Source organism: Lathamus discolor, chromosome 1 (genome assembly GCF_037157495.1).
Source record: "Lathamus discolor isolate bLatDis1 chromosome 1, bLatDis1.hap1, whole genome shotgun sequence".
Taxonomy (NCBI): domain Eukaryota; kingdom Metazoa; phylum Chordata; class Aves; order Psittaciformes; family Psittacidae; genus Lathamus; species Lathamus discolor.
In genome coordinates, this window is record NC_088884.1 from 121934799 (window position 1) to 121953792 (window position 18994).

Here is an 18994-nt window from a genome sequence, read left to right on the forward strand (position 1 = left end):
GTTGGATCAGTTTCCCAGAGCGAGTAGTGACACACAAGAAGAAAAAGCAACATGTGGCCAAGGAAGGGGAGCTGTGCAGAACAGAATGATCCCATTTTGGCAGCTGCAGCATTTACTCATTCTGTAATTCCTTATCATCCCAGCTTCTGTTACCTTTGTAAGGTGTTGGCTGATTCCATATGTATGGAAATGTGCAGCACTTCACTGGTCCTGCCACCTTCTGCAGTTTTCTGCCCTGTTCCCAGGCCCAGGCCTCCAAGTCCAAGGTGAAGGATCTGTGTTTTCTTTTGCTGGACGTAAGGAGATTCAGCTGAAGGACTGTTGCAGTTATGCTAGAGTGAGGTAGGTGATAATTAGATTTAGTATTTTACAGAAGTGCTATGGCAGGAATAGGCTACTTTTCTAACACTTGACATTGTGGTTGCCTGAACTAGGAAGGATGAAGAATTTAATGCTTCTGAGCTGGATATGTGTACTGTTGAAATTTATTATCCTTCAGTAGAGTCTTTGAGTTTTCAAAAGGTGAAGTTACAATGTTTTTTCTTCTATCTGTGTGTGTACCCATGTATGTATGTACAAATGCCTGTATGAGTTTGTTCTGGGTTCAGCAGTAGCAGTTATTTTTTTCTCTTTCTTAGGAGCTAGTACAGTGCTGTGTTTTGATCTTTTGGCCTGGGAACAGGGCTGATAACGTGGATGTTTTTAGTTGCTGCTCGAATGTTTGGTCTGGCCAACGACTTTCTGAGCCTCATGCTCTGCCAGGGAGGAGGGGAGGCCGGGAGGAAGCAAACTGACCAAAGAGGTATTCCATACCACAGCACGTCATGCCCAGGATGTAACGGAGTTACCCCGGAAGGGCTGAGGACTGCAGGGTTGGACGAGGTATCAGTCGGTGCTCGGCTGGGGGGAGTGGGGAGAGTTACCTGTTGCCTGGTGCTGAGGTGTTGTATTCTCTTCCCTTGTTGTTTCCTTTATCATTATTATTATTGGTGGTAGCAGCAGTGATTTGTGTTATACCTTAGTTACTAAACTGTTCTTATCTCAACCCGTGGGAGTTGCATTCTTTTTGATTCTCCTCTCCGTCCCTCCAGAAGCAGAGGGAGGGCAAGAAGTGGGGGGAGTGAGTGAACGAGGTTTGTGGTTGGGTTTGAACCACGACAGAGTTCCAAGTCTGAGCTTAACTAACATGTCTCCTCTAATGTTGCAAGTAATTCAGCCCTAAAATGCTTGGGTTTGTTATCTTTATATAAACATAAATACTTTCAGGCAGAATGGGGAATTTTTTTACTGCAACACAAATGAACCACAACACACAAACTCACTTTTAAGACCAGCTAATATAGTGTTAACAGTTCTTCTTGGCATATGAAACTTAGTAATGTTTGTAGTATAAACAGAGCCAGAATTCAAGTCTGAAGATAATTGTATTTGGAAGCAGTTCTGGCCCATTGTTTTCTATTGGTTTTGACTATCCCAAGAGGAGGAGGGCAGCTTTTTGGTTTCAGAATTTGAAGCATAATGACATGTTACAGGAATGTGATGATGATTGAGAAAGCTGGTTTATTTTTGTTTCAGTTTCTCTAAGGCTTTAGTAATTCTCCTTCTCCAGCTGCTCTGTTAGCAGCCGCTTTATTGTGAGCGTGCTGGTGGCTAACAGTCTCCCCAGAGTGGTAACTTGCAGGAACTGCAGATCAACTGCTGACAGAAATTTAGGTGCAGAAACAGCTGCAATCCAAATATAATTTAAGGATGCGTATTCAAGGAGTGTGCTGTTCTATAGATTACTACTTATGCAGTCTAAACTTTACCTTCACTTAACATGGAGCATACGGTGGAGTGCCTAGTATACCACCTCTAGCTCTTTTTGAGCTGAGTTTAAAATAAATCTCATCTAGTTTTGGGATATTTTTGCTCTATATTATCTAATGGGGCAATAATATTACAAGATCACAGGCTCACATTCCTCACAGAGATGGTGTCAATGCATTATTTGAGTTTTACTATAATAATAATAATGATATATCTAAATAATAATGATAATATCTAAATATTGATATATTAATGATATATCTATACTCCAAATAATGATATATCTAAACTCCAAATAGTTAACCATGGAGATTAGGTTATTCACTATTCCTAATTAATTGCCTGTGTCTGCTCTTCATTCAGACAGTTGATTCAAACCCCTGTTTTCAATAATGTAAGCCTAGACAGCTAACTTTTAGAGAACTATGTAAGCTTAGAACTAGGATGTAAGCTTAGACAACTAACCTATGTTCAGGACCTCTGTTCGCAAGGCAGGTTCTCAGTTCAGTTGTGCATGCATCAGTATTTATTGGATGTGCCATAGGATATTCTATCTGGCCTCCAAAATGGCATGGATCTAAGACAGGTGTCTGGCACTGCGATTAGTATGTGTAGGCTATCTCTGGACACAAGGTAGGGGCAACTAGACTGAGTTCTAAAAATTTTTCCATCCAAAATAGCTGCCTCAAATACCAGCTGTTCTGTGACGTTAACCTCTTTCTTTCTTTTCCTGGTCTTTTCTGAAATTATTCCTTCCAGCCAAGATACCTTTCCTGACTGATTTTTTTGTTATGTCTGTTCTGATATTCTAAATCAAGTTTTGATTTTAGAATACCGATATACCAAATACTACACTGGCTGAGCTCTGTTGCTACGATATCACAATGCTACAAGTTCCATTGTTTCCACGGGCTTTACTGCATGATGTGTCCAAGGTGACCTAGAAACCTTTGATAACTGAGCTAAATAACTGATCTGAACAGCCCAGGTGTGCTGCATTGGAAAGAATGATTGACTGCAGGGAAATAGTGTTTCTGTAGACAGAGACTGAGTTGACTGTGCATGCAGGCTATTAATACAGAGATACATTTTCCTGAGTTATGCAAGCATAACATCCCACAGAAAAATGGCATAAGTATCCTTATGCTGTCATGAATCATCGACTGGCAGTGATTTAACTTAGATTTCCCTTTTGAAAAAGGATCTCTAGAGTGAAACTGCGAAATGCGTATTATCTAGTATTTATCGCATGCCAGCATTCCAAAGACCCAATTCAAAAAGGACTTCTTTGTAGCTTGTATTGTTATAAAAATATATGCATAAAAAGACAATGCCTGTCTGAAAGGGAATTTAATATTAAGTTCTGGACTTAAACAAAAGTTAGTTGGCAGAAGAATAAATGCATCTGAGTAAGAGGAAGTTCAGCACTCAAGTGCCAAGCTGATGTTAGTGTGTTAGTGCATATCAGGGTGTGCTTTTTAAGTCCACCTGCTAACTGTCCCCATCCACTATTCTTTGGTTTGCATCCCGGAGCAGTATCAGTTAGTGAACTGGATTCTTCTGGGGTGAAACACTAGCAGAAATGCTCCAGAGTTGCCTAATGCTCATCAGCCACAGATGGGTGCTTTGTTAATAGGGAAGAAGACAAGCTAGTCCAACTTGAATAAACAGACAAACCCTAACTATGATGTGGATGTCAGGTCCTCAGGATCAAGTATTTTTCATTACAAATATATCCTATTTGCCTACAGTGCTTCCTGGTAGTCTCTAACATCATGCTGCCACATGCTGTCATGTGCCATTGGTAGGCTGTGACTCCACAAAGTGTTGTCATAAGACGATAGACAACTACAGCAGTGCTTGGTAAAATGTGAGCTCACCTGAAACCGGTATAGGTAACTAGTGTGAAGCTTGAAGTTGGAGTGGAAGGCAGGGGAGGTACAGTGAGTGGCAAACAGGATCCTTGTCAAACACTCTCTTTGAATTCAGCAGTGACTCCTCATCTCAAATGAAAGCACTCAAATGAAAGTGTTTAAAGTAGTGTATATGGTAACATAAACTACTGTCTGTAGTTAATCAGTAGTCCCTGCCGTTTCTACAAGTAAGTTAGACTTTTTTTTTTATTATTATTATTTTTTTTAATTATTTTTGGAAAGGTTTTATGTATGCATTCAATGTTCAATTAGCAAATCCTAGCGTTTGTTTTGTTTCTTTTTTACTGGATTCAAGCAAACTGATTTGCGCATGAATGATATTCTGTGACACAATTACAATATATTAATAGTATCTTCTGTGTTACTAGCAAGAATGTCATTATAGCATAATAGGAAATTGTAGCTGTGACTGAAGGCATACATTTACTGTAAGTTTAGTTATCATATTAAAAATGAGTATCTGAGAGATGTTACACTTCTTTGATTTTATCATTCTGTGTACTGATTCCTGCAATGTTTCAGTATAGAGTATAATACTTATTTCCACAGATAGCTAAATAAAGGACCAACATGCAGCAAGTCTAGAAAAATAAGAACAAAAGCTTAGAACAGTGGCTGCTGACAAATTCTGCAGTAACACAGACGATGAGATAAAATATTAGATATCTGCATTTGTTGTGAAATCCGTCTCTCGGACCTTACAGAGATGACAGGGAGCAGCAGTAATCTGTTGGTGTGTAGCTATACAAGTCAACAGTTATTCAGTATACCTAAATGCTGCTGCTACTCTGTGGTCCCTGGACATACCTGGAATACACCTAGAGTCATACTCAACCTTTCAATGCCTGCAAAATCAGTAGAGACCAGCCAAATGCATTTGGGTTCTCTCGCATAATATGAAAATACAGTCGTAGTAGGGACTGTTCCCTATACATGCCAATAATGGCACATTGCCACTGGTGGTGTAAAGCGGTCTATACTTTAACGGACATATCCACGAACAATTTTTTTAAGCAACCAGTAGTATCACCTCAAGCATCTTTAATCTATGAATCCTGTTCCACCATAAAGTTCCATAATCCACCTCCTCTTCAGTATCCTTGCAGTGAAAGCAAAGGATGTCTCACTGCTACCAGCTGCTGACAGTTAAATTAACACTGTTCTCTCTGCCTTCATTGTGCAGAAAAAGGCTAACTTGGTGGGTGATTTATAGTGTGTCACACTTAAATGCTCTGAATTGCACAAGGAAGGACTTTCTTTCTTTTAGATTTTCTGACTACAGAAAGACATAAGCATTTAGTTTAGCTGATCTAATTTTAGGTAATATGAATTACTTTCTGTGCTGATAATGCTGCCTTCAAGTTAATTATTTCAGATACCTACTAATTAATATTTTCATATAATCATACACTTTTTTTTTCTCATTATGTCCAGTAGCCCCCTCCCCTACATGGAAAGATTGTTTTTCTGATATCACCAGAGAAGCTGATCTCCACTGGCTGAGCACTAAGTGATACTGGAACATGAAGAGAACAAGGAAAGTCCAAGGATGTGAAAATGGCACAGCTAAAATGTCTGCTGTGTTGAGATTCACTAGAATCTGGTGGGGGACAACAGGAGGAAGAGTTGCAAGTACTTACAGCTACAAAATAAGAAGATTGTTGGATAGCTTTATTTTAACAACAGCTGGCTTTAAGCCATTTAGTTTTCCCAACTCAAACACTCAAATTTAGCAGTGAATTTACCAGCAGTGAATTTAGCAGCAGTGAATTACAAAGGCTCCAAAGTCCTGTTTGTTATGTAAAAAGAAAGAAATAAGAAATGTTTTGAAGAGTGAGTGACCTTTGCCTCCCCCAAGGTAGAGAAATTATTTTTTCCAGTTGCAGACATGATTTGTAAGGGGAACATGAGCCTTAGAAAAAAAAAAAAAAGTGGTTGCAAGGAGTTAACAAAAGGCTAGTGGAACAAGTTTCAAAGCTAGGTATCTATCTGACAAAAAAAAAACCAAACCCCACCCCAAAAACTTCTGACACAAAAGGTGTCCTGTGATTGGTAAGGTGATAGCTGAGGAACTACATGAAATTATTAGGGAAACATAAGTTAAGGTGAGTATTTAAAAGTATGAGTAAAGAACTTAGTTTTTTACTATGAACAATGCTGGATGTGTCACTCCTTGCATGTTCAGCAGGTGGCAGCCATGTGTCTGTACAGATTGCCTGCCCCCTGCCAAAGACAGCATGGTGAATGGTATAGAAAGGTTATTTGGGGATTGGAAAATTTTATCAAAAGGCCAGAATTATATCAGGTTAAGGCTAATTATGGAGTTGAAAAGATTCTTTAGACTTTCACACAAGCCAAAAATACGGATGAAATCAAATATACCTCATGTTTGGTGCTACAGTGAAAAAATGTTGCCAGCAATACTGTAGGCAGATACACACACAGAGACACACACACACACACACATACATATATATATATGTTTTTTTTTTTCCTTTGCAGAGAAGGGGAAAAAGACCACAAGTGACATACTTGCTGTGAAGGCCAGCCTGGATGAGCTTCTGAGCAACCTGAGAGTTGAAGATTTGTCCCTGCTCATTGCAGGGGACTTGGACTCAATGACCTTTGAAAGGCTGTTCCACCCCAAACTATTCAATGATTTCTATGATTTCTATATAGCGTTTATTTCCTTGAGATAAACTCACCAGAGAATGTTGCAACTAAATAAGTGATAATGCTTAGTAATTGTTTGGGTGTGTTTTTCCTTGCCATATGTTACCTATTCTTCAGATGCAGTGATCTCTAACAACAGGAGAGAGTTTGCTGAGACTGAATATAGTAAATTGGTGGAAGAAGAGAGGTTTAGTCATGAAGTTGCTAGAGCAAATTATTTCCAGTATAACAGGGTACTGGGAACTGGTATCACAATAATTCAGGTAATGCTAGAAAAGACAAGAAAATCACTCTGATTCACATTTAACATTGTTAAATTGAAAAGTAATGTTTATGAGGCATAAGTTGTTACATGCTAATAATTTGGATGCTGCTTAGAAGGATATCTGTTGGGATTTTCAGGTATATGAAGACCCAGATAAGGAAAAAATCCCCCAAACTCCCTAACAAAGCTTGTTATGATTTAACATGAAGGGAATTCTCCCTATTTTGTGAAAATAACAATGTGAATGAATCCACACTGTAAAAAAACTGTGTAATTGCCAAGTTGGTTGTAGAGAGATAACCTCCTGTAATTATTAAGGTTTGCATACCAAGATTAAAAATATTCAGTGCTTTTACTAACCCTTCCAAAAAGAGGTAAGAATAGGAAGTTATGAGTCTTCTATTTACCTGAGAAGCATTTATGACAGATGCATGTCTCCTTTCTGCATGACTCCTCTTTGCAGCCAGACTGGATCTGGAAAGACTTAAAACTAGCTTCTGAGTAAACTGGTGTCTGCCTGTCTATGCAAAGGTGCCTGCCTGATTTCTGGAAGTGCTGTACCCACATTATGGTGGCTGTTTCTGTACTGTTTAGCCATCATGACAAAGCTAGTTAGTCTGGGAGCATGCTGTGAGGTCATTACTGCATTGCTTCTGAAGCTGGGGCTGGTTCAGAGATGCACGCTTCGCAGTTTTGTATTGTGTAGATGTGCCTTGTGTATTACAGCTGGAGAAGAAAGGCCAGGGCTGTCACAAGAAATAACCTTCAAAATCATATGACTTTGGCATCCCAAATAGCTACATACTTTGGAGAAGCAGGCAATGCTTATTGAACTTGAGACGGGAGTGAGGTAAGTGGATCAGACTTCGGCATTTTGCCTGAAAGGGCATCACCTTTGTCTAGGCAGTATTGACAGAAAAAGATTACAGCTGGTTCAGTTACTGAACCAGCAAGTGCTGCAGCCAAGGTATGGGGGAAGCCATCCTTGCTGTGACAGCCAAGTCTTCTGTAAGTTTGTGTTTCAAGGTGATATGTAAAACACACTCATCTCTCACAGATAATTAAAAAAAGTCCTGTGTAAGAGCTGCAGAATGGTTACATCCAGCAAGCATTAATTTAACCTCAAGCAATGCTATAGCTGTTGATGTAGTTTTGGACCAGTGAGGTTTGTTTATCAGCCCTGCTACCTTTCAGATTTGTAGATGTGTTTAGCCTCACAGTTATCTTTCTTCTAACACCATCTTTGGAATAGCTGCATATATCCATCCATTTGTGTTTTCATTTGCATATGGGCATGCAATTGTCTCAACCTTATTAACATATTTTACTCTGGTTTTCTGGGCCGTATATTTAAAGAACTCTGAAGTGGTATTGAAATGTGAAATAGCATCATAAGGAGATAACCCCAAAGTATTACCTGCAATAGGTGTGTGATATGAAATAACCTTCTCATCAGTTGGAAGAGATGACTTCACTGCACCTACAGTTCTGGGACAAAAACCACAGCTGTAATCTGTAATCTGAAGGTATTTTATTTTTAGCTGAGTGCCATACTTTCTAGAAATGTATTAGAGAAAGGTCAATGAAGCCACTATGCAATTCCGAAGAGAGGTTCTTTTTCCAATGCATTTCTTGGGAGACACTGAAATAAATATTTGCAATCCATCTTGGATTGCACCACTGTAAGCACCACTGTATCACTCATCAAAATGTTCACTTATGCAAGGCCTCTGTAAAAACATGTTATTGCAAGGGAGTTTATAGAGCAAGCAATAGCTAATGTCAATGTACAGTGCTGCACACTAAATCAGTGAGAGGGGCTTTTGACTTCAGGTTTGCACATGTTCAAAGAAGAATTTGTTCACTTCATTCTCAGCAGATGGCTGCGAGATGTGTTAGCCTCCTGGTGAATTCATTCTCATTTCTTTGTTTTAGGACCTGTAGGTGCCTTGCTGACTGAGGATGCTATTGATTAAAGTAACTACATGTTTTTTCTTTATTCTTTGCTACTTTTCAAGTGCTGTAGAGGTAAATTACTGCAATGGTGTTCCCACTGAAAACCTTCAAATAATTCCAGCATGCATCATGAGGAAATACGGTTGATGCAGCATATTACGCCCTTTTCAGTTAGCTAATAATTTTGTTATAATGAGACAGGGCACTATTACTTATGAAAATCACTCTTTGGTACAAAAGACTCATAGCACTTTTAGCAGGATAAACTTATATACTCAAGTTGCCTTGACAATAGTAAATTTGGTACTGATCTCCCCAGACGTCCCCACTTCCTATTAAAAACTAATAGTGCAAAATGTGGGGGAAAACCCTTGCAGGATATAAGATTCTATGATGGGGCTACAGAACTGATGGACAAGGGTAGAGCAGTTGATGTCATGTAGCTGGACTTGTGCAAAGCGTTCGACACTGTCCCACAAGACATCCTTGTCTCTAAATTGGAGAGACATCAATTTGATGGATGGACCACGCAGTGGATAAAGAACTGGCTGGATGGCCGCACACAAAGAGTTGTGATCAATGGCTCAATGTCTGGCGGGAGACCAGTAACGAGTGGTGTCCCTCAGGGATCAGTGTTGGGACCAGTCTTGTTTAATATCTTTGTCAGTGACATGGACAGTGGGATTGAGTGCGCCCTCAGCAAGTTTGCCAATGACACCAAGCAGTGTGGTTTGGTTGATACGCTGGAGGGAAGGGATGCCATCCAGAGGGACCTCAACTCGCTTGTGAGGTATCCGGGGCTGCATCAAAAGGAGCGTGACCAGCAGGTCAAAGGAGGTGATCCTGCCCCTCTACTCTGCTCTCGTGAGACCTCACCTGGAGTATTGTGTACAGTTCTGGTGTCCTCAACATAAAAAGGACATGGAACTGCTGGAACAAGTCCAGAGGAGGGCCATGAGGATGATCAGGGGACTGGAGCACCTCCTGTATGAAGATAGGCTGAGAAAGTTGGGGCTGTTCAGCCTGGAGAAGAGAAGGTTGCATGGAGACCTCATAGCAGCCTTCCAGTATCTGAAGGGGGCCTATAGGGATGCTGGGGAGGGACTCTTCATCAGGGATTGTAGTGACAGGACAACAGGTAACGGGTTAAAACTTAAACAGGGGAAGTTTAGATTGGATATAAGGAGGAAATTCTTTCCTGTTAGGGTGGTGAGGCACTGGAATTGGTTGCCCAGGGAGGTTGTGAGTGCTCCATCCCTGGCAGTGTTCAAGGCCAGGTTGGGTGAAGCCTTGGGTGGGATGGTTTAGTGTGAGGTGTCCCTGCCCATGGCAGGCGGGTTGGAACTAGATGATCTTAAGGTCCTTTCCAACCCTAACTATTCTATGATTTTATGATTCTAAGATAGAGATGAGCAATTTGGATAGCAAAGGTTCATAAACTTTTTGCCTTGGAATTGCATGAATACACTATTCCTAATCATACCTCAAAGACATTTAAAAAAAATATGCTTGTGAATCTGTCTCTTTTGCCTGTGTGCTCATACACAAAGATGACCACAAAGAATGGTTAAAGGTGTTCAATAATAATTTCATCTTGACATACCATTTAAACCATGTCTCCTCTCTACCTGCTGAGCTCCTGCTTTTTCCTTCATTCCCCTTTCCCAACAGGTTTATGGCTTTGCACCATCCCAGCTGTACCTACTGCAAACAGACAGGATGTAAACACCCCGTTCCCTCGCTGCAGAAGGGTGTTGCTCCAATGTGAATCCCGGACACTGTCTCGCTGCAAGTGGCTGTCTGGTGTATAGGAGAGGTGGTGAAAAGCATATTGATGCAAACGGTGTTACACTGTGAGCTGTACAAGGACACCAAGAAAGGAATCAGAGGAATTTTGGATTAGTGTGATTTGTCCAGGAGAGGACTTGCCACCAAATTACAGAATAGTAGAATCAGTTAGGTTGGAAAAGACCTTTAAGATAAAGTCCAACCATTACCCCAGGACTGCCAAGACCATTACTAAACCTTGTCACTAAGAGCCTCGTCTACACATTTTCTGTTACAGTGGGGCATGCTAACTGGGTTGTGATGAAAAAAGTCTGACACCACCATTTATACTTGTGGAAAAAGAATTAAAATTGTTCACCTTTCTTTTTTTTCATCCATTATTTTCCTTCCCTGGCTGCCAGCCTCAGGCACTGAGGTGAAAGAACAAATTCACCCAGGGAAACATGCATCCTGAGGCGGATTCACTGGCAGAGATGAGCGGGCAGCCGCGCCGTGCGGGGCGAACGCCGAAGGGAAACAGGGCTAGTACCGACCTCCTGACTGGCAGCGGCGCTTCCGCCCCGGCCGGTTTGCCGGCGGGTGAGAGGCAGTGCTCGGACCGAAAAGCGCGGAGCCGGCAGCCGCCAGCCCCATGTCATCCTCGCCTTCCGCCCTTCTCTGCCCGCCCTGGGCCTGACCCCTGAGGGGCAGGGTGCTCGCGTTTGGATGAGTTTAAAAGAACGCCAGATACCTTTTGGAGGCTCTGCTGTCGTGCTGCAGATTACGCTGTGCCGCTACTAGGTGGCAGTGTGTCTTCAGGAAAAGCGGGCAGAGGCGCTGCAGGGATGGAGCCTGTGCTGGCGCCTCACCAGCGGCTCCCGCCCGGCAGCCCCCCGAGGTGTAGGAGGTAACTGCTTCCCCGTGACGGGGTGAATAGGGGAGGGTCTGCATCAAACCACATAGAGCTATGTAGTTCTTTAACTGATCAAAAGCTTTTTTATTATACGATTGTTTGATCTGGGGAGGAGAATGGGGACCCAAATCCCTGCTCTAAGTCAATTCAACACCAGGGGAATAATACAGGTGTCGGGAGCCCGGCAGCAGCAGGTGGCCCTGCAGCCAGGGTGCTGCAGAGCCACCCTCCTGCTACCCCAGCCCCAGCAATCCCTGCGAGAGGTGCTGCACATTGGCGTCGTTAGGAGCTAATGGGAAAGTGCTTGCTGCCAAACTTCAATATAAAAGTTTATGTGACTTAAAGTGGCTGTTGTCAGGGATGAGCTGCTGCTTTAGAGACTGATGAGTATTCTTGGTTTATTTCTTTCTCCTTTGAAACAGGAACATGCTGGAAGATGTGAACCGAAGATGTCTCAATATCTGCCTGCAACCTTTGCATGATCAAGACTGCATCACCTTGAGACTGCCTTTTCTTCTGGCTCTCTTCCTTTTTGTAAGAAGACCGTATGTTAACTTGGCTGAACATAAATTAAACTACCCTGTGCTAATTGATGTGCTGCAAGTAGCTTTATCTCAAGAGAAAGACAGTTCAGAAAGCTTTGCTCTGTATAAACAAATGCTCTTTGGTATAGATGGTATAAAGTGTTCCAGCTTTATTTGTTCTGAGCAAGATGTGCCAAGGATACATCCAGTATTTTTTTACACGGGTAATTGGGGGTGGAAGGGAAAATTATTTTCATCCATCTGATCCTGGTTGTTATTTACTCAGAAATGACAATTATTTTAAAGAGAATTAATTATGAGCCAGTCATAGAACTCTAGTTTAGTATAGCTGGCTGGCAATGACTGATTCAAAAGTGGTAATTATTACAGGTTTGGAAAGAGAGCTGAAATGACCCAGATGGTTAGCCTGATTAAACTGATCCAAAAGTCACTAGAAGTAGTGCTAATCCTGTATTTCTACTGGGTACAGCAGCACATAAAGACCTGCAATAGCTGGGGACAGGTGCTCGTGTATCAGGTTGAGGCAACTGAGAGCTGTACTATAGACATCCTGCCATAAGCCAGCTGGATAGACTTTTGAAGCAGAGGCCCTGGTGGTGAAAAGCTGAGAGGTTAAAACACAGACACTGAATGAAATAGACCCTCTCTGCCAGTCTCTGGCTGAATGTTATTGGCCCATAGTCAGTAAAGGGATAAAACAAACTAAGAAAATCGTCTAAGAAGCAGAATGAGAGCAAGAAAAACCCCTTTCAGAGTTGAAGCTTTCTGGAAAATTATCAGGCCAGAGTTTAAGTAGTGTTTTGTTTTCTGTCATATCTGCAAGCATTATACTCCAATAAAAAGATAAGATTGTCTGGCATTAGTCTTATATGTGACTGGTTTTGGAGCACTTAATGTGCTCTGGCAGTAATAGCTGTACAAATGTGTTAGTGGAATCTGCTTCTCTGTAATAATAAAAAAAAAAACAACACATGACAGAAATGTTTAAAAGAAGTGAGGAAAAAGGCAAAGAAAAAAAGTGTTGATGTGAGAATGTATTCATGACTGCTAAATCTGGTAACGTTGAGGAGGGATTAGAATAATAGGTGAAAAAGAATGCAAGGACCCTTAAGACAGAAAAAATGAGAGAAGGATCATGCTTTCTTCAGCTAAAGAATGACAATAAGGAAGCTTTTAAAGTTTGGCAAGTTGTTTCCAAGATTACATATGTATATTTCTGACATTCCAAATTACATATAGGCTGGTGGTTAATTGTTGTTCTGTTTGCATGGGAAGGTAAGACAAAATGAACTGTTCCCTTTGGAGTTCCTGGAACAAGCTGTTGATTGTTATGTGACTACTTACATTAACTGTTATATTAGAAGTCTAATACCAAGTGAAGCTGATCTCTCCTTGCCTTGGATTTCTAAATTCTACAGTGTGCACAAGACAGACACACATGCAACTGGTAAATGGATCACACCAGTCAGTCCTCTTTCAGGGAAACTAACTGTCAACATAGTAATGTCTCTTTACAAAAGCTTAATGTGGTTAAGATGAGGCTGTACAATAATTTGCAATATACTGATTATATTTTAAACAATGAAATTGGACAGTCTTTCTTCAAATAAACTAATCTCATCCTTGTTCTCTATAATCATTGCTATAGAGCTTAGGAAAAGCATTAGTTGCCCTGTGCTGTTAATTCCACTTATTTCTCTATATATTTTACATTATATATATTAAAATGCGGTAATTACCTGTAAAGTCAAAATTAACTGATCTTTGTTGGCAAGCTGTAATGACTTAAATTAGTATCTTGTCCACAGCACTCACCTTGACATGAAAGGAGTTATAAAAGTGTACTCATAAGTTTGCCTAACCACTGTAGAGATACTTTAGAAAATAAGGTCTTTGCTCCAAGAACTATCAGTTAAACAGATACTGAGCCAGCAAAGACAGCAAATCAAATGAAAGAGATAGGGAAGGCTGTTAAGAGAAAGGATTAAGTTATTCATCTCTGAATGGCGTTTCCATTACTGTGAAAGTACTTGGAATGAAATGGGCAAATAGCTTTGTCTGAAGAAAAAATAGCTGCACTGTGGTGGTATCATTTGCTGAGGTTATTATGAGATGACTTTGATTTGGAGGAAGGGTGAAGAAGAGTTGGAAAGGAATTTTAATCTGTGTTAGTAGAAAAAAAGAAAGGACAGAATACGATTCATACAGAGGAGCATACCCTGGGCAGCAGGCACTTAGGCAGCTGGGCAGACTGTGAGTTAATTTCCTTCAGCAATGCTTTCTTTCTCTTTCCAGGCAGGCAGCGGATATACCAGTCAGTGTTTGCACAGTGCCACGCACAGCCTTCCAAAACCTCCCGCTCTGCTGGTTAGTGAGATTGGCAGTGAGCTGCTTTGTTCTGAACTGAGCAAGAGGGAAAGAGGAAAGAGTTCATAGAAGTGCAAAGGAGGGCAGTCTGAGGCAGGCAACACCATCATGAGACTCCAGCTTTTGACCAGATTGCATTACCACTCGTGACCTAAACATGGAGCCTGGATTTGCACAGTGTGGTTCAAAGATTATAAATGAAAGTTACGAGTGGTAGGAGAACTAAACACCAGTGAAGGGAACTTGACTGGAGTTGTACCAATGATAATGCAGTGATTGGTGCTGTGTTCTTTTTCCCTTCCCTGAGCCATTGTAAAAGAAACCAGTTTGGCTTCAATTACCACAATGATTTTTTCATACAAATGAAAGAAGCAAGGGTTTTGTAAAGACCATGAAGTTTCCCAACCTGAAAAAGGTGCACTCTGCTATCTTCTGCTGTTTCAAGGAAGAATAATACCCTGTGAGGATGAAGGGAGGGATTACTTGCCAGGTTGCTTTTCAGAAACTCCAGTGTTGTTGATATTGGGAAAGATGACCTCATTGATATTTTCTCTGTTTAGGAAAATTGGGAGGGCTTGGTTTTGGCTTACATGTGGTTGGTTTTTGTTTTGTTTTTTTTTGGGGGGTTTATTTTGTTTTGTTTTGTTTGTTTGTTTGTTTTCTTTTAAGTGATAGGGATCCAGTTACACACAGGATGGAATTATGTTTGATTTCCTTAGTACGTCTTGCTGTTTCCCATTCCTCTGTGTTTCCATTGCTCCTGTACCTCTACCCTATTCATGTGCGCATATCTGCCAAACAGGTTAAGATGGAAATATATCAATTTCTGACTGGGAAGCAGGTATCCTGGTGCCAGATAGTCACAGTGGTTTCAGGGTGCCATGGAATGACTTTTGAATCAGAGGTGCAATTTCTGATTCCCCCGCATGCCTCGTCCTTCCCCGACATTAACAGTGTAAAGGAAACCTAGAAAATTGCTCAGTCTGTTTTATTGCTTCTCTGTACTATTTCAGAACCCTGCAGTGCTGCGAGGTTATGTTCAGAGACACTGCTGTCTTAAGCCAAAGATGATAGTAAACATTTTAAAAGAATAAATAGTGTAAATTGAGTCTAACTGTCAGGTAAAGCACTCAGCAGATCTTGCTGGCTCTGTGAGCAGGGTGGGAAAGCCTGGTCACAACAGATTTGACAGAGGTGGGGGAGAAGGGTGGTAGATGGTTGCTGGCTCCATGAACTGGAGAAGACAGAAGGTCAGTGAATTTCTGAGAGAATATTTGGTATTCTCAGCCCAGAAAATAAACCCCCCAAAACAACCAAATGACAAAAAGGATCTAGGTCATATTCCGGATATGCACACTTTCCATCAGAGCATCCACATGACCTCATTCTGCAATTTAGTGAGAGCTTGTGGTAGTCATCGATTACTTCGTTAGGACTTGGACCCAGAGTGCTCGGATGGCTTACTATTATACTCACTATTACACTGTCATTGAAATTCAATTTAAATTTTTTACTTTTTTTTTTTTCTTATTTAGCTGCTACCTTTCCTCTGTGCTTTTCTTTATCAGCCGAACAGCCTGTTCTACTAAGTTCAAAATAGTTTCATAAAATCTTGTGGTTTTGTGTATCTCTACTAAACAGAAACAATATTGAAAGAAGAACACAATAAAATGGTAAAATGAATGCAGTAATGTACATCCATATTTCTAAATTCTATGTGTTACCATGAAGCACCGATGTCAAACGGCACAATGTTTTACCTATAAATAGAGACATACAGTTGTTCAAGTCTTTCAAAACTAGCCAAGCAGGAATATAAACTGACTTTCAGTCCCATGGCTGTGCTATACTGATAGTCCCTTAGAATTCGTTTCCAGTCTATAAGTCACTATAATTTCCTGCATATTCTAAGTACTCTTTTTGTGCAAAAGATGTCCTGCTCTGTAGTACTACCTTTACCCATGCCAATCTAAAACTGTAATCCAAACATTGCATCAGGACAGACTCTTACACCCCAGACATACAAAACTGCATTTCAGTACTGTGTTCAGTATTTCCTTGGGGTATCATTAAGGTACTTCAGGTGGGCTACCACATATTGGATCAAATTTTGCCACCAGAGAATAAATGTAATTGACATGGTGGACAGAAATACCACATTAATATCCATACTGTTGGGAAGGAACAGAACACCTCTTTATTCACTTAATGCTAAGACAACTTAATGTCTTCAAAACAGGCATCTCAATGTAGTGTAAAGAAGGTGAAAGGTGTCTTTCTAGTTTATATAGCCTCATTCACTTTCAGATGCTTATACTGATGGGCTTGGTATATGAAACCTAGTTACTGTAGGTTATTTCACAGGTAGTGCCAATCTCACCATCTGCAGATGTACCAGACTTTGTCATCACCGTGCTAAAAGGCAATTTGTTGAGAACTTAAGTATCTATCTGCACTGCAGGCAAAACTGTGACTAGAAGCAGAGAATATTGAGCCCCTGCTTGGTTCCTCCAGGGCTTTGCTGTCTTCTTTCTTTAAATAGCTTTTTTGTTCCAGGTCTTAGTTGTTCTTCAGTGGTTCTACCAAATTATGCACATACTTGATCAAGTTGGATACCAGTGTTTAGTTTTCAAGCATCAAAGCACAGTGACTTTCATTTTTGTTATTGCTAAAAGAATTAATTTCTCCAGATTTCCTGCAAAAATTTTTATCTTTAGTTCCATCTTGTGGCTCTGCAAGTCTGGTTTAACTAGCTGCTACTAAAAATGCATTAACATTAAAACTGAAAACCTCTCATTTTCCTTCCTATTGGTATGCTTGCCTGCTCGGAAAGTTCTTTTATTTGTCTATTGGACTGAAACATCTATGTAATGTCTTGTCCCATTTTCAAGCAAGTTCAGGGTGCCCAACATTTTTTAGTTTCCAACATACATTAATTATATATACATGCTTTTAAGCCTTTTTCAGTTCCTGTGTTCCTGCTAATTTGTAATCAGGTTGCTCTGATTTTTTTGCTGTTGTGATACCGTAACAGAATACTAGCTTATAGTGGCATAATGTCACATGAAAACATGCAAAACCTGAGTTTGATTTAGCTCAATTTAGCTTGATATCTTTACACCCAACCTTGATTTCTCTTCAGAAGGCCTCTTCAGTGATTAAAACATTTTGAATCCTTCCATAGGAAAATTCAAATAACTGTTTTAAAAGCAGACTTTTCAAAAGACTCTTATGAATCAGACATCGTGTGTTCTGGAGCAGTACATGAAGAGATTAGGCTCATGCTAGAAGTGATTTGATAAATTGTACCAGCAAGCTCTGATCAGACAGAATTTCAGAAGTCTTAAATGTCAGTATAGAGTTTCCTGTGTCAGACCTTGGGTTTGCTTTCTTCTTCTGTCTTTTCTCAATTCCAGGTTACTATCTCCAGAACCACTAAAGCTCAGGCATGTAGAATAATTTTAGAGAGATAGGGATCTCAAGACTGGGACTAAAACAGAGTCTGAATGAATCTTGCATTTTAAAATTTACATTGTACGGAGTCTTCTTGCACACCCTGAAAAAAAAAATGTTCAGTCTATCTTCTTTCCAGTGTAGGTTTTTACCTATTTGCAGCCATTCTGTGACAGCTGTTATAGGTTTCCAGGGATTCATTCTCAAATTTCTTTTCATTTTTGCTTTGGTATCACTAACCATTTATACTGCCTGCCTTTGACTTTTTTTCCAAGCAGTGAAAAGTGTTGATATCTTCATACAGTCAGAAGAACCTGGCAGATCTTTGTGAAGAGCATCCAAAATGACACTCCCTCAAATATGTGTGTGTGTGTGTATGTGTGTGTGCATGTCTGTATTGGGTACATATTTAAGTACATGTCCAAATTTTAAAGCTAGGCAGTTCTAGCCCCAGTGATAAATATTTTTGATAATCAAACCTGACAAAAATTCTGGAAAGAAGGTACTGGGGAAAACCACAGGAAAACAACAGAAACAAACAGAAAAAAAGTCTCCACAACAAAATCTGACCTTATTTAACATTGTTGGCTGAGAAAAGAAGTATTGCATGAGCTTGTGTGGAGCATCACTCCTCTGAAAACATGCAGGGGTTTGAGATGCTGTAGGTGATGGCAAAACGTTCCAAGTGGTGGGTGAGAGTAAAGCAGAGCACAGCTAGATGTTTGGTGAAAGCAGAACTCTCAACACTGGACATCATTCAGGCTTTTGCATGTTTCTTGTGTAGGAATGTTGTCACTTTCTATGTAAGTCTTGGGAAACAGCCCTTGTAATAGTTAAATGATCCAGAGAATAAAGCTAGCAGCTTGGGATTGAGACAGCTGATTTTTTTTAGTTCAGTGATTAACTTGACCAAAAAAGAGTAGAGCAGGTACTGTTTCACAACAGCTTAAAGACAAATATTTTTCCCCTTGGTGAAAAAAGTCACAAACCCCAGAATGATTCAGTTTGGCATAGAAAATTATTCTGACTGTTTTGATTAAATGTAACCAACTTTGAAAAGGGAAACTGACTTTTTTTTTTTCTTTGCAATTAAGACAGATTTTTTAAATTACATTAAATATTTCTTGGCTATAAAGATATACTAAACTTCACTGGAATTCACAAGTGCAAACATTTGAGACTCCTTTCAATTTTGTTGTAGAAATGCAGAATCACCAAATTTCAGTTGCTGCTTTTCAAGGCAATATTAACACACCGTGTTAGAGAAGCTGGAAGAAATTGCAGCATCTGAAAAAGACTATTTAAAAACGTA

The 18994-nt window shown here is 40.2% G+C and overlaps 1 long non-coding RNA gene across 1 annotated transcript; it reads left to right on the plus strand.

The window, feature by feature from the left end:
• The first annotated feature begins 770 nt into the window (after positions 1–770).
• LOC136007336 (uncharacterized) lies at positions 771–10787 on the plus strand. The gene is made up of 4 exons (XR_010609632.1): positions 771–882; positions 5178–7531; positions 8617–8658; positions 10309–10787. It is a non-coding gene; the product is annotated as an uncharacterized LOC136007336 (long non-coding RNA).
• The last annotated feature ends 8207 nt before the right edge of the window (positions 10788–18994 follow it).